At 39.1% G+C, this 23,963-nt stretch overlaps 1 long non-coding RNA gene across 2 annotated transcripts; it reads right to left on the reverse strand.

The window, feature by feature from the left end:
- Positions 1-8,866: 8,866 nt before the first annotated feature.
- LOC128108266 (uncharacterized) lies at positions 8,867-11,588 on the reverse strand. Of its 2 annotated transcripts, none has more exons than XR_008217412.1 (2): positions 11,457-11,588; positions 8,867-11,243 (listed from the first exon to the last, which is right to left on the reverse strand). It is a non-coding gene; the product is annotated as an uncharacterized LOC128108266 (long non-coding RNA). The 2 variants fall into 2 exon arrangements; XR_008217416.1 differs by having other exon boundaries at positions 11,398-11,588.
- Positions 11,589-23,963: the final 12,375 nt, after the last annotated feature.

Here is a 23,963-nt window from a genome sequence, read left to right on the forward strand (position 1 = left end):
TACTGGCAATCTTATGGGGACCCTGAGAAAATTTAGAATTATGGTCAAGTCTTGACTGGGATATTCTGTGCAGCTGGTCTATCGCAGCCAGCAGCCTTGAAGCTGTTTTGGATGCAGAACTCAAAGGAAACTGTAACAGAGGTGTATTGAAACATTGGATCATCTGGGCCATCCATTTTTATTTGTGTCTGATCTCCTTGTTCTGAAAATACATAAACTTTTAAATATAACATATATATCTGTATTAACATAAATGTAAACTGTATTGTACACAAGCCAGGATAAATTTTTTTGTGGCTGAGCAGGTAAAATATATGTTATGTGTCTTGTAGTAGTTATTTTAGGTTTATTTTCCCATGTCTGTAGTTAGGATTTTCAGGTGGTCTTCCTTGATCAAACTTGATTTTTTAAATCCAGAATGAATCCAGAACCTCTCATTTCCTGTGGAAACAAAAGCAAAACCTCTTTTTCAAAGCAACACATCCCTTGACTTAAATTTTGAAATCAAGACATTTTAAAAATATATAAGTTGGTTTAATCCAGCAGCTTTTATAATCAAATATCTCTCAGCAGTTATCACTTATTCATTAGCTATCAAAAAATTTAAAGACAATACAATAACATACAGTATCCAGACTCTCCATGTATTTTCCATCCTTATGTGACTTACTATATTTTTTATTATTCTATTTCCTTTTTAAGGACTTTATTATCTTTAACTTTTTTAAATCTGTGATTGTCTCTACCCTTTTTATTCTCTCTCTCTCTCTCCAAACTGTGTATTTTTAAACATACTGTAATCTGTTTAGAGTGTTTTTTTTCTGAATTTGTTTTTTACTGTGTATCTTTAACCCTTTTTGTCTGTATGAGCAAAAACTCTAAATCCCCTACTCAGCATACTGCATGGCTTGTAGACACCTTTGTACCGTGGCAGGAATCCATCATGCTATTGGTCAAGCACACACACTATGGCTAGGATGTGTCTCCGTACCATGGCCTGCATGAGAGATATGAACTATGAAGCAGCTCTTGGCTTTCTATTAAGCTTTTTCAGGCTTTATGTGTACATACATGCAGCATGTTGGAGTGCCATATATAAATGGAATTTCTCTGTCCTACCCTATCCTGCAGCCACTTCCAAATATTTTCTCAGAGGATTATATTAATTATAAAAGCTTGGCTGATGGCTCAGGCTTATTACTAGCTAGCTCTTATATTTAAATTAACCCATATTTCTTATCTATGCTTTGCCACATGATTTGTGCCTTGTTACCTCATTTTCTACATGTCTTGCTTGCTCAGCAGGTGGTTGGAATCTCTGACTCCACCCTTCTTCCCAGAATTCTCCTAGTCTGCCTCTTGCTCTCAATCTCTTCCTGTCCAGCTACTGACCAATCAGTGTTATTATTAAGAATGAGCATAATCCACAGCAGATCCACATTAGATTTTTCACAAAGTTTTTCAATTCAATTATTCTAAATGTGCATATATAAATAGATTTGTAAATGTTGATGATTCTTGCTTCTACTTCAGTTCAGTGCTTATCACAATGTAAATGCAATGATGAATTATATATGCTTTGTAAACAATTTCAAGTGTATTTCTGGTCCATAGGTGTCTTAATTTAGTGCAACTATTGCAGTTACCAAGATAATTACATTCCACCCAAACTTATGATTGTATTATGATCACAAAATCTATATTCAATATTAGATTTTCCAAAATAAATTTACACATAGGCATTATCATTTAGAAGGTGCTTTGACTTTAACAAAATGAACTTCTAAATGTTATGTTTGTATTGTATGATTCAGATAAAAAGTTAAGCCATTAGTGAAATGAAACAGTTTTTCTATTTGAAGCATTTAATGTCACTGTTATAAATTGGATATCATTTAACTATGTGTAAAAGATCTTTTTTCATTAAAGAAGCAACCCCATTAACAGCTACCACTTTACTCTGTATATGTACAGGAAAACATGGAAATGAAAGCAAATTAGATTAATTTATAGGAATGATCATTTGAGCTGATTGAAAAAGCCTTGCTTCACAAATGCTTTGTAAATGCCTTCTTCCTCTAATTTTTTTTAATTAGATGCAACTGTTTGGGAAGATTTGCATTTTCTGGTTTCAGCCTTATCCATGGTCTTACTATGACTTGCAATTGGGTGTTAAATGTTGAAAAAGACTTTGTGCAGATTTCAAATTTACCATCTTTTTTCTTTCTTTCTTTTGTATTTATTCACAGAATACATATTCTTTTTCTCATTTCCGCTGAGAATTAATCACGATAGAGAAGGTATATTTGCCAAATAAATGGCTTAATGAAATAGAAAATCAAGTAGGTCTCATAGATGTATTCCTACAGTTAGAGCAGTTATACTCTCTTCTTCATTTCCCACATTTTAGAGTTAACTCATAGTCATTTACATTTCTTCCTGACTATCTGAAATGATGACCTAGGAACTTTAAGCATCTCACTTGCTATAGAATGGGCCACAAGTGACAGAATAGCCAATAGCAGAAAATGCAAACATGCTTCCTGAGACCAGGGTTTAGCAGGGGAGGGAAGAGAAGAGAAGAATAGGTCTTAACTGCTTTTTTGTGAATAAAACTCCCATCTAAGTTTCTCTCCCTGGTGAAAATAAATGCAAAAAATCCTAATAAAATCATTGCATTCCAAATTCAGGGACACATTAAGGAAAGTATATACCACAATCAAGTGGCTTTCATGCTAGGGATTCAAGGTTAGTTCAGCATATGAAAGTAAATTAATGAAATACAATATTTAAAATATATTTATAGGCATAAATCATATGATGGAATTGACTCAATTAATGTAGATAAGGCCTTAACCTTGTGTGTGTGTGTGTGTGTGTGTGTGTGTGTGTGTAAACTGAATTTAATTGGAGTTACCCTACATGGGGGATTATGCTCATCTCAGAATCTATAGTTGGTATATTAAAAAGCCCATTGTCAGGTATTGGATACCTCCCCCAGGGTTGTTGATCAAATGTGTCCTAGAGATCCCCCCAAAATACAGTCTAATTGCTGTTCTCTTGGTTGCCCACAAGAACTTGATAGAAAGATTTTATTGCTGAAGATACCACAGATATTGGTCAAAGGATAAAGAGAAACAAGTAGGTGCAGACCACAAAGCTCTCTTTCTGCTAACTAGCTTTCAAAATACTGGAAGATGCTACCCAGTCTGATGAGGGGCAAAGGTATCAACAGTCTTACCCAGCTATGACCCCTTTGAACTATAATTATGGCCAGCATGACTACATTTGTCCATTGGTATAATAGTAGTGTAGTTTTATGTAGATTACCAACCACTTTCTGATTCAATTTAAAACCTGTTTTGCAGGGGGAAAGCATGCCTGGTACAGCAAATCTGGCCCAAAACCATTGGATGGGGAGCTCAGGAGGCGAAAGACCACTATAATTAAAATTTTAATACATGAAAGAAACTAAAGAATTCACCAGAATATTGAAGGATCTTCCATGTTCATGAATCAGAAAAATTAATATTGTGAAAATGACTATATTACCAAAAGTGGTTTACAAATTCAGTGTAGTCCCATCAAAATTCCAGCAACCTTCTTCACAGAACTAATATATATAATTTATATAGAAACAAAAATGACCCTGTAAACAGGAAAAACAATGCTAGAGGTATTACAATAGCTGACTTCAAATTATACTACATAGCTGTAGTGACAAAGACAGTTACCAGCACAGACACCTAGACCCATTGATTAAAATAGAGGACCTGTAAATAAGTCCATACAGCTATATCTAACTAACTTTTAATAAAAGTACCAAAAATATACATTAGCAAAAGATGATTTCTTCAACAAATGGTTCTAGGAAAACTGAATATACACATGTAGAATGACAATAGGTGCATATTTTTCACTCACCACAAAAATATATTCAAATGATTCAAAGACCTTAACAAAGGCCTGAAATACTGAACTCTCAAGATATAGGCATAACCAACTGGACAGAGTAAAGTTTGTGAGGCCTCAACCCTACACAAAGAAGTATAGGCACCTGTGAAAATCTGGGAATGTGAAAGATAGTCTTTCCTAGAGAAGAGCACACCAATTGGCTGTCTAGTGCCAAATGGTCAGCCCTGAAAACATATATACAAGTAACATTATACATACCAAACAGGTTATATGTAGGAATATGTATATATACATATATGCATGCAATAACAACTAGTTTTTTTAAAAAAGACTGTAAATTTAAGGGACAGCAGGGTGGATATATGGAGTTTGAAGGGAGGAAAGGAATGGAATAAATACTATATTCGAGTTATAACCTCAAAAATTAAAATTTTCTTTCTGAAAAGGATGTCAATAGCACAAGAAATATCTCTAAAGATTGACAAATAACATTACTGAAAATTAAAAATCTTCTAAACAGCAAAAGAAACTATCAGCAAAGTAAAGAGACAACTTATAAGGTGAAGAAAATCTTTTTCAGCTATAATCCAGATGGGTTTAATGATGGTTTTTAGCGGCGCTCTTACCCTGCAAGGGAAAGTCACGAAACACGACAGAATCCACTAACAAGAGTTTTATTAAGACAAGGAGAAAGGGATAGATGTGATTAGGCCTGCTGAAGGATACATGTGTGAGAAGGGGGCGGCGGGATATGGGGCCTGCCTTTTCAAGGGCCAGCACACACCTGTGCACACAGGCCCACGTGGCTACTCCATGCGTGCACATAGATCACGTGGTCACGCCGCGCAATTATGTGACCATGCAGCCATGGGGCATGGGTTACGTAGGACGTATGACCCGGAAATGACTAGACAGAAATGACTAAGTGTCCTGCCAGGCATGCACGACCATGGGGGCATGGTTGGAATTCCTATCAGTTAATATCTAGAATACATAACTACAAAAACATATATATATATATATATATATATATATATATATATATATATATATATATATATATAAAACTATAAACATCCCCCCAAAAAAATCCCACAACAAATCAACCAGTCAACAAACTGACTAATAAACTGAACAGGCAGTTCTCTAAAGAAGTACAAATGCCCAATATACAGATGAAGAATGTTCCTCATCTTTAGCAGTCAGGGAAATGCAAATTAAAATGACCTTGAGATTCTTTCTTACCTATCAGAATGGCAATCTTCAAGAAAATAAAAGGCAACAAATGCTGCAGAGGATGCAGGAAAGGGAGAGGGAATCCCTTATTCATTATTGGTGTAAATGTAAATTAGTACAGTCACTGTGGATATCAGCATACAAGTTAATCAAAAATAAAATTAGAACTACTATATAATCCTGCTATAGCTCTCCTGGGTATATACCCAAAAGTACCTAAGTCAGTGCATAGCAAAGACACCTGCATATCTGTGTTTATCATAGCATTATTCACAATAGTCAAGATATGGAGCCAGCTTAGGTGTCCATCAGTAGATGAATGGATAATAAAAATGTGGAATATATCATAACAGGGTTTTATCCAGCCATAAAGAAGAATGAACTCATATCACTTGCAGGAAATGAATAGAGCAGGTGATCACCATGCACACCAAAATAAGCAGGCTCAGAGGAATGTCTTCTCTCATATGTTGAATCTAGATGCTTTTTCCATCCTGAAAGTAGAAGGAGAGTTATTAGGGAAGAGAGTCTAGATTAGGAGAAGGAGGAGGGAAGGGGGATGAAAGGGTAACACGGAGGAATACAATCAAAATATATGTTTGTATGGTGTCATACTGAAACCCATTATTTTCTATACTTAATATATACTAGTGAAACAAGTTAAACAACAATGAAAATAGAATATAAGGAATAAAATTGTTAAAATGTAAATAGGTAAGTACATTATACCAATGTTGATTTCTGGGAAATGATATACTTCAGTCATAGAACATTATTACAGATAAGGTGAAGATATTAAATGAAGGATGTTAGGAATCTCTATAGTATTTCTTAAAATTTCATGTAAATACATAGTCTTCATAAAATAAAAGGTTAATACAAAATACACCTTCTCCCAACATGTAGCACACAGAAGAAAGAACCTGTGATCCAGTATGGTAAATTGACCTAGTTGTTATCTATGATACAAAAAGATTGTAAAAGGGACTGGTGAGATGGTTCAGTGGGTAAGGTGCTTGCCTTATAATACTAGCAACCTGAGTTTGACTCCACAGAGTTGTTGTCTACCTCTATATGCACACTATGGTACTCACAACCTCATGCATACATACATCATGCACACACACAATAGTAATAATAATAATAACAACAATCTTGTAAGGTTGTAGAAACTACTATTGCCAGAGTCTACATAGTATTGTCCACAAGTAGCAGAGGCACAACTCATTGGGGAAAATTCTGAAGTTTAGTCCTAAGAGTGACTAATGAGGTAACCTACTAAGAGCTGTCATGAACAGGTCCAGTGAAGTTTCTTGTTTTCTGCAGGAGAACAGCCAAGAGAAACTGATTTAGAACTGGGGGAAGGGTGGTTTCTATTCTGTTGTTATTTCTATTAAACATAATTGTTGTTTTTTTAAAATAACATTTTGGAAAAGGGTGCTTTCATGCCACAGCACATGTGTGGAAGTCACAGGACACCTTTGGGAGTCAGTTCTCTCCTTTCACCATGTGAGCTCTGGGATCAAACTCAGGTCATCAGGTTTGGCAGCAAGGTTTAGTACCTGCTGATCGATCTTGCTGACATTGCAAACAAGTTTTCTTTGCAATCAGAAGTAGGGACAATTGATCTTTTGATGTACTTGCTACTCTGTAGACAGAAAAACACATTTCTATAAGAAAACATGGTAAAAGTTCAGAAAGAAGAAACAGAAGGGCTTGGAGATGTTCAAAATCCTTATTACAATTGGAACTCTTGCTTCCCAGAAAGGATGACCCAAGAAAACTGATTTACACTAAGATGCCTCATAACTTTAGTCATATCTAAGAAAATTTGAGTCCCACTTGCTCATTTCCCTTTTGTCCATTTTTTTCTGCTTCCCATTCTTATTGAAAAAAAGGAACATCTCTTATTCAAGTATTTTCCAGCCTTAGAGCCTTTTGTTGCATTATTATAATAAGAAGGGGAATTTTGGGATCTGAGACTTTTCAAAAAAGTGATTCCCAGAAGATTTCAGATGATGGCTGAGAATTGGTTGACCTTCATAAACACCTCCCCTAATAGCACCCTTTTCATGAAAATTATAATAGAGTGAAGCTTAACTGTTTCAAAAGGTCTATGTGTTAGAGGCTGCATTCTGAACTTGGTAGAAATGGGGGTATGGGGTGATAGAAACCTTAGAGGCAGATCCTGGTGAGAAGACTTGAGGTCACTGATGTCAGGCCCTTTCAAGTCTTGGACGTGAGTTGAGTGGCTTGGCTTTGCTATATACCTCTTCCATATTATGCTGCAACAACCTAAAAGTATGCTTCACATGATACTGGTATTTGCAATCATGGTTTAAGCATACTTGATTCACTTAGACAACATACCGTGTTAGTAGACAGTTAGAAAAGGAAAGCTGTAATTGTTTTGATAATAATACCTGACAAAAATTGTGAAAATTCTGGACTACTCTTCTACTGTGCCTCAAGTCCTTTAATGGCATTACCCACTGTCACTGTCTGTGTTCCCCAGCACTTGTCAGTGTGAGCAAGGGAGACTTTTGCCCAGTCAAAAACCAATGGGAATCTTTGCCACCAACAGGGATATCAGGAGGTGTTAGTGCAACCAGAAACCATACATATTGGGTGTTTCCAGCTATAAACTGAACTTTGCCATCACCTTCTGCCTTCACCTGTCCGTTTGGAGCTTGGCACATCACAACTCTGGTAGCAAATGGATTAATCTCTCAAGCTAGTAAATTTCCACCTGCCTGTGTCCATTCCATCCCCTGCTTTATTCTAGTCCCAATAGTCCCCTCCCCCCACTCCCACACACCGCCTAAAGATAACAAAGGATCAGTGAGGCTCTCTTTAGCTCTCTTCCCCTTGGAGCATAATTTCACACAAAGATTGCTTGCAGTACCTGTTAATTGAAGTCACTGAAGAAGGACTATTTCAAACAATGCTGAACAGAACACAGAAAGGAATAGATTGCTCTTCAAAATCTGATTTCAGGTGTAAACTTAAAAGAACTAATGAGCTTAGAGAAGGAGGAGACTAATTAATTAAAAAGCACTAAATTTCCATTATGGATGAAAATAATGCATAAGGGTCATGCTTAAAATAATCCGCAAGAAAATTCATGGGGCCACAGTGATTAAACCCAGAGGTCAGATTTCGAGAAAAGAGTATCTCCAAAGGTGAGTAAATGGAATTCTTCCCTCTTACATTTAGTTTTCATATGGAAAAGGCACAGTGAGGCAGAACATTTGGATGAAGAATGTGGCCTCCTTAAGCTACTGTTCCTTTTAATAAACATCAAGTCCAAGCTGACTAAAGAGGAAGCTGAAGAAAGCTCTGGCTGTCTGGTGAACATTTGTTGGATGAGGTTGTACCTCCGAGATTCTGCCATAAAATCAGCTAAGCTTCCCTCTGATCTGGAAAGGCTAAACTTTGAAAAGAAAGGCTCCTGCTCACAGAAACAGCAAAAGTCTAAGATGGGTGTACTTGACCAATATGGCCTTGATCTAGATTCTCTTCAGAGCCCTGCCATAGTTCTCAGCCCTATAGCTTGTTACAGCGATTGCCTGGAAAACAAGCCTCTTTTTGAAATTTGAACTTTCATTGTTTGACTTTCAACCAAAGAGCTCTTAGAAAATCTGTGAAGTAGATCTGTGAACTCCTTAACATTGTTATGGAGTTCCCAACCCTGGAAAAAAGACCATAGACTCAATGCAATTATAATGAAAAGATTTATTGATTACCACTAGCAGGACATCAACCACTGAGCCAAATTTCAGATTGCCATGGGAAGGGGAGTGAGGGAAGGAGTTTTAAAGACAAAATCCACAAGAAGACCTTGAGTACTGCACAAGCAAGCCAAGAGCTGTTTGGCTCTACCAAGATTACCTAATCAAGTCAAGGCAACCTGAATGTCTGCACAAGTACGTTACAGAAGCCAAAAAGCAATTAGTCTTAACAAGTAGATGATCATGGCTGTACATTTCTTGGAGGGGGGCACTGAGTTGGGGTTACTGGAAACTTATCTTCCAGGGACTGGAGTCAGAGACAAATGGCTAATGGTACCAGGAGGGATGCCTAGCATAAAATGGACACCACATTTTTAGACACCACAAACTTTTGAGCAAATCTTCCAGGGGATGACAAATTTTTTTTCTGAGAAAATAGTCTAAAAGTTTCAGCTGTTTCCCAGAGGAGACATTGGCCTTCAAAAATGTCAAGACCATTAGACTAGCCTTGAAGACACTCTGTGATCTTCCTACCATCATAATTTCAAGAGCAGATGAGTCATGAACTAGAATTTTAATTTGGGCAAGGTCTAAATATACAGTTCCAGCTGCAGAGGGAATTTACTCACTGTCTACAGATATAAATCCATGGTGGCCACTGCTGTAGACTCTGCACTTTATTCAAAATGAATGGTCACTTAAAGAACCAACTTGGACCCAACAGGCCTTCCTATCTATCTCCTAGATCTCTCTGATCCAGGGCTACTAAGTAAAATGGAGCAGTTGAATAAAGGAAAATAGAAGAGAGGGAACAGAGGTAAAAGAAAGAAAAATTATTTTTTGGGGGAAGATATAAATGCAGGAGGATACGCAAGAAAAGAAGGAAGAAGAAATATGAAGGAGAGAAGATACAAATTTTAAAGAATAGAAACTAACATGAAAAATGAAAAGCAGTTAGTGGAAGATGAGATAAAGTGAAGGGAAGGAGGAGAGTTCTCAGCCTGAAAGGGGGAAAAAAGCCAAGAGTGGCTTGGAGAAGGGAAAAATGAAAGGAGATGAGAAATAGAATGAAAAGATAAAACATTTTTAAATTACATGATGTTATTAATATAATGAGTTAGTAGGATATCACCAAAAGTAAGTCTATCCCACATATGGTATGATAGATTCTGATATCACTTCCCCATAATGTGACAAACAAGTTTACACAATGTGGTATTTTGAATAAAAATGGCCCCCATAGGCCCGCAGGGAGTGGCACTATCAGGAGGTGTGGCCTTGTTGGAGAAAGTGTGTCACTGAGGGCAGGCTTTGAGGTCTCAGATGCTCCAGATGCCACGCTTAGTGTCACTGTCACTTCCTGCTGCCTTTGGGTTCAGATGTAGAACTTGCAGCTGCCTTTCCAGCACCATATCTGTCTGCACACCACCGTGCTTCCTGCCATGATGATAATGGACTAAACCTCTAAACTGTACATGAGCCTCAATTAACTATTTTCCTTCCTAAGAGTTGTTATGGTCATGGTGTCTCTTCAGAGCAATAAAACCCTAAGAGACTCAGCCTGACAGAGGAACTGTGAATTATGACCCTTTAGGTAGCCATGATTCATGCATAGAAGATAGGAGAGATGACTGGAGATACTGGGAGGCTCTGCTGTCTGAGAAAGCTGACTAAACGCAATTCCACAGATCACTTTTAAGCTGCTGGCTAAAGCACAAGAAACCTGGGAAAAATCAGACCAAACCATTACAACACATCTCAAGCTGTTATCCGAGGCTCCCAGCTGCTTCCTATGTCACACAGGCTGCCAGGAATGTCAGCCTGCTCCTCAAACTTCTTGTATCAGTTTACTATTTTGGGATAGGAAAATGAGATACAGTCAGGACACAAAATAATCCTGCAAATGTGACATGTCTGCCCATGTGCTGGCCCTGATAAGCATATGGCCCCATAGGCCAATGTGAGTTAACATAGGAAGGAAGCATTTATCATATGCTTCATATGTTATCATTGTATATGGCACCTCCACAAACAAAACACTCATTCAGTGTGCAGCCAGAACATGCATAAATGGCTGTCTTAACAGTGACAAAGGAACTCTGTTAGTAAGCTCAAGCACCAGGCACTGTCGTTCATTTCCTCTGATTCTCAAGGGACTGGAATGTCTGTTAAGCTAGGAAACCAGTCAAGGAGGAAGAACTAAGCATCAGGCAGAGACAGGATTCTGTCATCAGCATGGCAGGTGCTGAGGGCCCAGCTCTTTCCTCTGTATGGCAGGATCCTCCTCTTCACTGCCCCTCTGCGGAGCACTCATACAATATCACAGTGGCTCGAACTTGATGCTGTCTTGTGCTTTACTTCCTGTCACAGAATAAAAATGAGAATTTACTAGGGCTCAAAGAACGCTAATAAATTTTCAAGCTGTGCTTCTAAACTGTAAGATAGGTTTACAAAGAAGGAAATGTATATTTAATTTGATAAATGAACAAATTATTTATCTATAGAAATTTCTTACCTCGCTGATTTCATCCTTTACACCAAAAAGCAAATAAACCTGAGTCTTCAAACCCCTACCTCAGCCTGCCCTTTTGCTTTTGCCTGGTTCCAGTGATAGTTTTGGAGACAGGCAGCACAGCTTCTTCTTCTACCTTCTGCTTCCCCCATGACAGCTGCAGCCAACCTTCCGTGACCAGCGACTCCAATTTTGCCTGTATCTGGCTAGTTTACAGATTTGCCAATTTCTTGAAACTTTGTGGTTCAAGGGCTCCATCTTGAGGCACATTTTGTTTCTCTCAGTGCCTCCATGGTTAGGGAGACAGCAGAGGCAAAATGAAGAATTTTGCTGTCTAGCACAGCTGACTTATATTTGCTGTGTTTTCTTGTTCACAGTAAAACTTCTGACTACAGAACATTAACTGGGACTTGATTGCATACGACAAATTTCTCTGTGCATTTGATGGCCCCTTCTTAAAAGATTTTTTAAAAAAACAGTTAACAATATCTTAACATGGTAGGAACTGATATACAACTTGAGGTTTACCTGGGTTCTTTCCCCCAGTTGCTGGGAACCATTTTCAGAAACCTCACCATTTGGATAGCTGGGTTCTAAAGGAAGATACAGACATCTGAAACTAACCACTTATAGTTCTCTGTGTGATCTTTTGTAGGATCCTACTTCCAATGAGTCAACCAGAAACCTAGATCAGAATTCAGCTCCCCAACGTGTGTGAGCATGCTTTGTGGCAGCACACTTCCTGGATCAACTAAAAACCCTGCTGTATCTTGATGGCGCTTCCTTAAATTGCTCTTTGGACTCTTCTAATATATCTGTATCATTTCATCTTTGCCGCTGCATTTCCTCAAATAAACAACCTGGCATAATGTCTTTCTCCTGACTACACTCTGATTGACATAGTTCTGAAGCTCTATTTTCTTGCCTTTAGAATTCTGATATTCATATATGTGTTGAAGAACATCTATAGTAAGCACAGAAGTCTGTGATGAATTTTATTGAACAAAGACTAAAATCTGTGTATAAAGGCATACCAGAAGCAGTATAAAATCCTTGATTTATGGAGTCAGAAGAACCTCAAACATGTAATCAAATGAACAGTGCCAAGCAATAAAAAGTTCGAACATCAAAGTTTGCTGTAACTATCAAACTTTAACCAACAAAGTAGGAATGCAGAAAGAAGACCTAAGTGAAAAGAGGAAAGAGAAAGTGGTATTAGAAATTAGATTTCTAGAAATATCAAATTCTTAAATGGATGACTTCAAGCTGAGGGGTAATTTTCAGCTTGGCCCTATAAAGCAAGACTCAGGCAGAAGTGAAAATACCAGCAACTAAACAGCAATTCTCAGCACACCACAGGGAACTCTGTTCCCACAAAGAATAATACAGGAGTAATAACCTGCTCCCTGGAACAGTGGAGAAGCCATTGAGAAGGGCCTGGAATAAAATGCAGCCTTGAAGTCAGGCCAATATTTGAAAGCCAGGGAAAAAGGCAGATGGATAATAAAGAAAAAGAATTCATACACTTGGATCCAGAAATTTCCTCATTTGCATTTTGATTTTGAAATAATATTTTAAAATATTCACTCATTGGGACCAAAGTAATGTGTGGTTTTTGACAATTCCATTTAAATAACTGAGTGTAACTCAGTGGTAGAATGCTTGACTAGTATGTGCAAGGCCCTGGGCTCCACCTCTAGCACAGTAGACTAATAAATAAGTAAATAAGCAGTGGTCTAAAGTCTTGTTTTGTTCATAAAGAAATTCTTTCAAAAAGTTAAACATTTTAAAAACTCAGAGTATTTAAGGACATGATAAAATATTGACATTTTTTGGGCAAATTTAAACAAGTGGAGCCGGGTGATTTATTTAGGAGTAACTTCTAGAAGCAGGAATGAGGAAGGGAAGAGAGTGAGATGGTATAAGAGGAAGAGTAATTTCTGTAATGGCTGCTTCTTAAAAGGCAGTTTCACATGGGGATCTATCTTCCACATTGGGAGCTGCAGAATGGGGATATTTCAAGTAATATAGAATTCCATATATACAGGTTCTTTGGAATCTTCAGCCCTCAGAATCCCAACACCACAACCTCAGTTTCAACACAATTGCTCTTAGTCCTCATTTTCCTGCTTTCCATTCTGCTGGTTGTTGAATCAGTAGATACTAACGATGCAAGCATTGTCATGAAAGATGTGGCTCTCAGAATTCCAAGCACTGGTGCTTGCTTGGGGGTTGTGATGGCTAATTTTCTTCAACTTGATTGAATTAAGAAACACCTATGGGGCATTAGTAAGGCATATCTTTGGGTATGCATATGAGGATATTTCTACAGATGATTAACAGTACCTGGAAGACCCACTCTGAATGTGGGTGGTACTACCTCTTGGGCTAGAGTCCTGGACATAACAAAAAGGATAGATGAAGAAAGCCACCTAGGCATGAGCATTCTTTTTTCCTCTGCTACCCACTCTGCTCCAGATAAGAGCAGCCACTGCTGTGAGCTGCTCCTGCCACCATGCCTTCCCCACCATGATGGACTGTACCCTCAAATTAGGAGCAAAACTGAACCCTTCCTCCTTTAAAAGCCATTAATACAATATATGCTTTAAAAAAGTGGGCAGAGTGATCCTAAAGGGCTCTTCCTAGTCAAACCCTCTAAGATGCCTGGAAAACCTCAGACTCTTAAGTCTGAACCTTGGATTAGGAAACAAGTTTTCTTCACATTGAAACATGCAGCTGTTGTGTTTGACACTTAGAAACAAGACTGGAGAGGTATAATGGCTTAAGTTTGCAAAAGTAATATTTCATACTTTCAGAATTCTGAAACCACATGAAATACAAAGAAGGAAGTTTTTGCCTAGAATCTAGCAAATCACCACTATTTCACAATAACTACTGCTTGCTGAATCATTGAGGAATTTAGTTCTCCATTCATTTATGTAATTTTTCATCTTCTAAAATTAATGTTATTCTTAAGTATCAAATAGTCACAAATTTTAAATTTCAATTGTGGCCAGGTGAACTTAGGAACATATATTCAATGTAACTACTGTTGCTCTAGGACCCAGGCCCTGGGATGCAGCCAGTCCCCAGGAACCCCTAGCCAACTCTGCCCTAGTTGCTGGTCAGCAGGGAAAACTCCTGCAGGCAGCCCCCCAACAAAAGCCCCCATCAGACGCTGCAATATACAAGACTCACACCCTACCCCAATGCCCATCACCTGTGACCCCAGTAACTTTCTGAGACACAGAATCTGCCAGCTCTCGTTGGACCAAGAGTGGCTTCCCGAGACACAGAATCTGTCAGCTCTGGTTGGACCAAGAGAGGCTTTCTGAGACACAAAATCCATCAGCTCTGACTAGACCAAGAGCCCTGATAAGACCAAGAGAGGCTCCCTGAGCCACAGAATCAGCTAGCTTGGATTGGACCAAGAGCAGTTCCCTGGGATACAGAATCTGCCAGCTCCAATTAGACAAAGAGCTATTATTGGACCCAGAGGGGCCCCCTGAGACACAGACACAGCATGCACAGATTGGACCAATAGCAGTTTGCTCAGACACAGGAACCTCTTGCACCTATTGGAGGAAGAGATGGGTAGACGCCAGTGCAAAAAGACATACAACAACATGAAGTGCAATATGACATCAACAGAACCTAGCCCTTGTATAACAGCAAGACCTGAACATCACAATGCAGAAGAAACAGAAGAAAGTGACCTTAAAAATAACTTCATGAAGATACTAGAGGCCTTTAAAGAGGAAAAGGAAAATTCCCTTAAAGAAATTGAGGAAAAGTCAAACAAAAACTTGTATGAAATCAATAAAGAAATTGAGGAAAAGACAAACATAAAATTGGAAGAAATCAATAAATCCCTTAAAGAAATCCAAGAAAAACATGAAAAAGCAATTAAACATGTGAAAGAAACAGTTCAAGACCTGAAAAGTGAAATAGAAACAATGAAGAAGACACAGACAGAATGCTGGAAATATGAAATCTGAGTAAATGAACAGGAAACACAGATGCAAGCATAACCAACAGAATACAAGGGATGGAAGAGAGAATTTCTGGTGTAAAGGATACAATAGAGGAAATGGATTCATCACTCAAAGAAAACACCAAAGCCAAAAAAGTCATAACACAAAATGTCCAGGAAATCTGGGACACCATGAAAAGGCCAAATCTAAGAATAATAGGGATGGAAGAAGGAGAAGAATACCAACTCAAAGGCACAGAAAATATATTCAACAAAATCATAGAAGAAAACTTTCTCAACTTGAAGAAGGAAATACCTATGAAGGTACAAGAAGCTTATAGAACACCAAATAGACTAGACCCCTCAAAAAAGTCCCCTCACAACATGATAATTAAACCACTATGCATGCACAATAAAGAAAGAATATTAAGAGCAGCAAAGGAAAAAGGCCAAGATACTTACAAACACAGACCTATCAGAATAACACTCAACTTCTCAATGGAGACTTTGAAAGGCAGAAGGTCCTGGACAGATGTAATGCAGACACTAAGAGACCATGGATGCCAGCCTAGACTAATATACCCAGCAAAACTTTCAATCACCATAGACAGAGTGAACAAGACATTCCAGGAAAAATAAAGATTTAAACAATACCTACCCACTAATCCATCCCCACAGAAAGTACTAGAAGGAATATTCCAACTCAAGGAATTCAGATACACCCACAAAAACACAGGCAATACATAACCCCACAGCAGTAAATCCCAAAGAAGAGAAATACACATGCACTAACACCAAAAGATAACAGGAATTAACAATCACTGGTCATTAATATCTCTTAATATCAATGCACTTAATTCACCTATAAAAAGACACAGGCTAAGAGAATGGATACAAAATCAGGACCCATACTTCTGAAGAATACAAGAAACACACCTCAACTTCAAAGACAGACATTACCTCAGAGGAAAAAGCTGGGAAGACTTTCCAATCAAATGGACTTAAGAAGCAAGCTGGTGTAGCTATGCTAATATCTAACAAAATAGACTTTAAACTAAAATCAATCAAAAGAGATCAAGAAGGACAGTACATACTCATTAAAAGAAAGATCCACCAAGATGAAGTTTCAATTCTGAACATTTGTGCCCCAAATACAAAGGCATCCACATATGTAAAAGAAACATTACTAAAGCTTAAATCACACATCAAACCCCACACATTAATAGTGGGAGACTTCAACACCCCACTCTCACCACTGGACAGATCTGCCAGCTCAAAACTTAACACAGAAACAAAGGACCTAACAGATGTTATGACCCAAAAGGACTTAATTGATACCTACAGAACATCATACCCTAAGAAAACGAATATACCTTCTTCTCAGCAACCCATGGAACCTTCTCTAAAATTGACCACATGCTCGGTCACAAAGCAAATCTCAACAGATACAAAAAAAATTGGAAAACCTGCTGTGTTTTATTGGATCACCATGGCTTAAAGTTAGATTTCAACAACAACAAAAATCACAGAAAGCCTACAATCTCATGGAAACTGAATAATGCCCAAATGAGTCACCAATGGGTCAAGGAAGAAATAAAGAAAGAAATTAAAGATTTCCTAGAATTCAATGAAAACAAAAGTACAACATACCCAAACTTACGGGACACTATGAAATCAGTGCTAAGAGGAAAATTCATAGCTCTAAATGCACACATAAAGAAGATGGAGAAATCTCACACTAGTGACTTAACAGCACACCTGAAAGCTTTAGAATAAAAAGAAGCAAACTCACCCAGGAGTAGAAGCCAGGAAATAATCAAATTGAGAGCTGAAATCAATAAAATAGAAACAAAGAGAACAATACAAAGAATCACTGAAACAAAGAGTTGGTTCTTTAAGAAAATTAACAAGATAGACAAGCCCTTATCCAAACTAACCAAAAGGCAGAAAGAGAGCACCCAAATCAACAAAATCAGAAGTGAAAAGGGAGACATAACAACTAACATTGAGGAAATCTAGAGAATCATCAGGTCATATTTCAAAAAACTGTACTCCACAAACTTGGAAAATCTAAAAGAAATGGACAATTTTCTGGATAGGTATCACATACCAAAGTTAAATTAAGACCAGATAAACTATTTAAATAGTCCAATAATGCCTAAGGAAATAGAAACACTCATTAAAAGTCTCTCAACCAAAACAAAAAAAAAACCCAGGACAAGATGGTTTCAATGCAGAATTCTACCAGATTTTCAAAGAAGAGTTAATACCAATACTCTTCAAATTGTTCCACACAATAGAAACAGAAGGAACATTACCAAACTCCTTTTGTGAGGCTACAGTTACTCTGATTCCAAAGTCACAGAAAGATGCAACAAAGAAAAGAATTACAGATCAATCTCCCTCATAAACATTGATGCAAAAATACTCAGTAAAATATTGGCAAACAGACTACAAGAACACATTCAAAAAATTATCCACCATGATCAGGTAGGCTTCATCCCAGAGATGCAAGGATGGTTCAACATGTGAAAAGCTGTCAATGTAATACACCATATAAACAAACAGATAGAAAAAAAACACAAATGATCATTTCATTAGAAGCTGAAAAGGTCTTTGACAAAATACAATACCCCTTCATGATAAAGGTCTTGGAGAGATCAGGAATACAAAGAACCTACCTAAACATAATAAAGGCAATTTACAGCAAGCTGACAGACAACATCAAATTAAATGGAGAGAAAATCAAAGTGATTCCACTAAAATCAGGAACAAGACAAGACTGTCCACTCTCCCCATATTTATTCAATATAGTACTTGAAGTTCTAGCTAGAGTAATAAGACAACAAAAGGAGATCAAGGGGATACAAATTGGAAAGGAAGAAGTCAATCTTTCATTATTTACAGATGATGTGATAGTATACATAAGAGACCTCAAAAATTCTGCCAGGGAACTCCTACAGCTGAAAAACACTGTCAGTAATGTGGCAGGATAAAAGATTAACTCAAAACAATTAGTAGCCCTCCTATATACAAATGATAAATGGGCTGAGAAAGAAATCAGAGAAACATCACCCTTTACAATAGCCTCAAATAATATAAAATACCTTGGGGTAACTCTAACTAAGCAAGTGAAAGACCTGTATGACAAGAACTTTAAGTGCCTGAAGAAAGAAATTTAAGATATCAGAAAATGGAAAGCTCTCCCATGCTCATGGATAGGTAGGATTAACATAGTAAAAATGGCAATCTTACCAAAACCAGTTTACAGATTCAATGCAGTCCTCACCAAATCCCAACACAATTCTTCACAAACCTGGAAAGAACAATACTCAACTTCATTTGAAAAAAACAGAAAACCCAGGATAGTGTGGTGATATTTTGTTTGTGCTGAAATGTGGTGATATTTTATTTGTATGTTAACAAATAATGTTTGCCTAGAGATCAGAGGTCATAGTGAGCCATAAACAGAATTCAGGCAGTGGTAGCACACCCCCTTAATCTGATCACACGGCAGGCAGAGTCTCTTCGTGTTCAAGGACACAGCCAAGCATGGTGACACACACCTTTAATCCCAGTACCAACCATAGAGCCTGGAGGTCTGTATAGACAGGCAGTGATGAGGAAGTGCGGTGGCTGGGCTAAGAACCAATGAGAAGGCTGAACTGCAAGGCAATAAAGGCATGGGTTAGCCAGGAAGAAGCTGGTTCTCTTGGGAAGATACAGCAGTGTGGTGAGCTAAGGTTAGTTGGTGACTATCACTATTTCTCTGATCTCTAAGGCTTTCACCCCTGCATTTGGCTCTATGTTTCTTATTTAAATTGACTGTTTAGAAATTCGTCTACAAGATAGCTAAAAGAATCCTGTACAAAAAAGCCACCTCTGGAGGCATCACCATCCCTGACATCAAGCTCTACTAGAGAGCTATTGTAACAAAAACAGCTTGGTATTGGCATAAAAATCAACATGTGGACCAATGGAATCGAATTGAAGACCCTGAAATTAATCCACACACCTATGAACACCTGATTTTTGATAAAGAAGCCAAAACAATTAACAAATGGGACCTCCTAAAACTGAGAAGCTTCTGTAAGGCAAAGGACACAGTAAATAAGAGAAAACAACAATCTACAGAATGAAAAAAGATTTTTCCCAACCCCACATCTGGCAGAGGGCTCATCTCCAAAATATATAAGAACTCAAGAAACTAGACATCAAAATAATGAACAATCCAATTAAAAAACTGGCTATAAAGCTAAACAGAGAGTTCTCAAAGGACAAATTTCAAATGGCGGAAAGACATTTAAGGAATTGCTCAACAACCTTAGTCATCGGGGAAATACAAATCACCATCTTACACCTGTCAGAATGGCTAAGATAAAAAACACTGAAGACAGCTTATGTTGGAGAGGATGTGGAGCAAGGGAACACTCCTCTACTGTTGGTGGGAGTGAAAACGTGTACAGCCATTTTGGAAATCAGTGTGGCAGTTTCTCAAAAAATTGGGAATCAATCTTCCTCAAGACCCAGCCATACAACTCTTGGGTGTATACCCAAGGGATGCTCAATCATACCACAGAGACCCATGCGCAACTATGCTCATAGCAACATTATATTCATAATAACCAGAACCTGGAAACAACATAGAGGCCCCAAGACTGGAGAATGGATTAAGAAAATGTGGTACATATACACAATGGAGTACTACTCCGCAGAGAAAAACAATGACATCATGAAATTTGCAGGCAAATGGATGGAACTAGAAAATATCATCCTGAGTGAGCTAACCCAGACTCAGAAGGAAAAACATGGTATGTACTCACTTATAAGTGGATACTAGAAGTAAAGCAAAGAATAACCAGACAACAACCCACAACTCCAGAGAAGCTAGCTAATAAGGAGATGCAAGAGGGACTCATGGACTGCCCTGGGAAGGGGAAATCAATGAGATATCCATGAGTGAACTGGGGGTGAGGGGTGAGCAATGGAGGGTAGGGGATGGGCAATGAAAACATAAGGGTGTGGGATGGTTGAGCTGGAATAGGGATGGAGTGGGAAATCAATGAGAGATATACCAAGATGGAGGGAGATATCACGGGGATAGAGAGAAACCCAGTGCTAAGGAAGTTGCCAGGAATCCCCAAGGATGACCCCAGTTTGGACTACTAGAAATAGTGGAGAGGGTGCCTGAACTGAACAACCTTGCTCCAGTGATAAGATTGGTGAATACCCTGTCATCACAGAACTTTTCACCAATGACTGATGGAGGTAGATGCAGAGATCCATAGCCAAATACCAGGCAGAACTCCAGGAGTCTAGTAAGAGAGAGAGAGAGAGAGAGAGAGAGAGAGAGAGAGAGAGAGAGAGAGAGAGAAAGGAGGGATTTTATGAGCAAGTGCATCAGGATCATGATGGGGAAACCTGCAGAGCTGACCAAGCAAACCAGTGGGAACTCATGAAAGTTGGATCCATGGCTGTGGAGCCTGCATGGGACTGGACTAGGCCCTCTGCATGGCAAGACAATTGTGTAGCTTGATCTGCTTGGGGAGGGGGCTGGTGGCAGAATCAGAATCCATTCCTGGTGCATGAGGGGGCTTTTTGGAGCCCACTACTTATAATGTGATACCTCATGCAGCCTTGAGGCAGGGGGAAGGGCTTGGACTTGCCTCTACTGGATGTGCCTCCCCATGGGAGGCCTTGCCTTCTTATGGTGGGGAGTGTGGGCTGGGTTAGGGGTGAGGCTGGGGGGTTGGGAGGAAGGAAGAGGGGGATCTTTGATTGGTGTGTAAAATGAATGCAAAAAAATTCTTAATAAAAATGTAACTACTGTTGAAATACAGAGAAGATTTCATTTGAAAAAATTATAGGGATATTGAAATGGAGAATAAATTTAAGTGGAAAATCTCTTTGTATTGAATAACATTGCCATGGTGAGTGGTACTGTATTAATTATAAACCCATTATGTTACAACTTTACAAACAAGAAGAAAAGCCCAAAACAAAGCAGAGAGGCAATTACTGAGTTGGTTCTGGACAACTAAGGCTCAGTGCTACTGTGGATCCTTACAGAATCAATGTAGAATCCACAAAGAATAATATGTGTGGGAGTCTGTCAGAGTCCAGCTCCAACATGTTGAAGGGTTCTTGCAGGGAGGAGAGAGGAATGAGAAAGTGTTAGATAGAAAGATAAAAGGAGATTATAAGGATAGCTTTGGGAGCACCCTGGGTCAATACTCAGTCACCTCAAGGTTTATTCCAAAGGGCTTTTTGTACAATGCCAAAGGGCGAGGCAAAAGACCTCCTCCTTTCAAGATCAAAGCATAATGTACAGCCAAATGTAGACACTTCAAAACACCTGGTAACCATGCCTGTTGCCACACCATCCAATTATGCAGCTCTGCTGGGTAAAGCAAGCTCAAATTCTCTGACCTTGAGTAAGGTCTTACTAGGAAGCCTCTGTGGGCCTCCACAGTCCCCTCTTCTTAATAATATAAATGTCTCAAGTGAGGGTTCAGAGCTTAACTGAATCAGAGCTCTGAATCAGCTTTCCACTAAGAGCATGCAAGTAGCTGGAATAACCATAGCAAGATACCTACTAGTTATGGCTGATATACCTCCTACAAAAGGAGTAGAAGATGATTAAGATAAAATGGCCTTTTTAAATGGGTCTAAGATGACTACAGCAGTTTTAGCTGCACCAAGCCCCTTTTTTAATTAATAAACTCCTCATGCAACTGCATCAAATAATCAGTAAACTCCTGATGCAACAGCATCAAATCTAAGGACTCCTTAGCGTCACCATACCATGGTTCATTAACATTAACAGGATAACATCATAATTCTAGTAGGATGACTATACATAATTACAATTCTCACAAACTTACATCCAAAAGCAATCTCTTAATAGAGCTATTTACATTTTCTTCTAACAAAACATGGGCTATATTAATCATGAATTACTACAGTTGAATTTGTTGGTGAAATCAAAACTGTCCCATTTCTGAAGTCTGAAAATTTTAAAAGGCAATTCTGATACCAGTCTTAATGTTCCACTGAAAGTTCAAGATCAGGGCCTGGCTCATCAGCTGCCCTGAAGTCTTTGTATAGCTGTCCAAGTCATAATGAATCTTAAGAGAAAAAGCTGCAAATATGAAGAAATCCATAACCAAAAACTTCTTGCAGTTCCCTTGCATGCAACAACTCAATTTAAACAAGAGTCTCTGAAACCTCACTCTCAGCTACAGAGGCACTTTGCAGTCAGTAGCCTTCCCCTAGGCAATCTGCTCCAGGACAAAAACTGCTAGCTGTCCAGAGCAGACTTCTTCAAAATAGCTTGCCATACAGCCAGCATGAAACAGAAAGCAATCTCTTAAAGGAACCACGTATTTGTTCCCCACCAGCAAGCAGAAGCTGCACAGCTTTATCAGTTGGCTCCATTCAGCTTTTACAATTCCAGTCCATCTGCGCCTCCTGTCTCTGGCCCACCAGCCTAGAGACCCTGTATCCTGAGATCTGAGGGCTTTCAATTGCCTGGCACCACACAGGCTCATGGTGCCTCTCTGCTGCTATGAGCTGTGGCTCTCATTCAAAGCACACTGGCCCTGGAGGAAACAAAGCTGTGGCCAGTAGCACCACTGCACCCTGGCTCCATTACCTGTTTTCCTGGTGGCCTGGCGTTCTCTATGTGCTATCCCACTTGCATGGCTGAATGCTGTCTCCAGGGCAGTTCCATGGCTCCCTTCACTCTGCTGCTGGGAGCTCAGGCTGGCCTGAGTTCCAGCTTGTCTCACCCAGGTGTTCTGTCAGCCAGCATTTTCCCTTGGGTCTGTAGCACCACCTCTGCCATGGTCTCCGTGTCCCCAGAATGCACTCAGCTTCAGAGGTGCCTGTTCCCTGGCCCTCTTGGTGTGTACCCTGCAGGCATCTTTCTCTGAAAACTGTCTCTTGTGCAACCACTCACAGTGCCCTGCATGCTCACCCTCCAGTTGCCTGCTGACAGACATGCTCCGGAGCCTTTGCTGCACTCTCCAAGCTGCCACTGCTGCCTGTTATTTGCTTCTTCCAAGGCATCTCTGCTCAGATCATCAAGGTCTCAGAGCATAGCCTCTAGCCATGTCTTCACAAACACCTGGCTGACTGTGTTCTCCTCCCCTTGGCTCTACCATGGCAGAAAGCTCAGACCCTCGATGCTTGCAATTGCTCTCTTGGCACCTGCTGCTGCTGATGCAATGATGCCCTGTGGGTCTCAGCAGTGCTGATGCTGGACAGCTGCTGCTCCCACTGCTGCTGCTTGTGATGGGGGCTTCTGAAACAGCTGTCAGACCGCAAAATCCACAGTAGCTGCTTGGTCCTAGACACTGCTTTCTGTATCCCAGGTCCTGCACTAGGGAAAACCTACTCTAAGTTAAATCTTCTATTGAGCCTATATCTTCACCATATCCCTATACCTAAAGCCAATGTTTCTCAAACCTCGCTAAAAATTTAAGATTTACTTTAAGAGAGAGAGAAAAAAGAGAGAGAGAGAGACAGAGACAGAGAGAGAAAGAGATACTTGCTGCAACCTAACTTGAACTACTCTGCTTTATATTTACAATTT

The sequence above is a fragment of the Peromyscus californicus genome, unplaced genomic scaffold (genome assembly GCF_007827085.1).
Source record: "Peromyscus californicus insignis strain IS unplaced genomic scaffold, ASM782708v3 Scaffold_10__1_contigs__length_136768540, whole genome shotgun sequence".
NCBI classification, from domain to species: domain Eukaryota; kingdom Metazoa; phylum Chordata; class Mammalia; order Rodentia; family Cricetidae; genus Peromyscus; species Peromyscus californicus.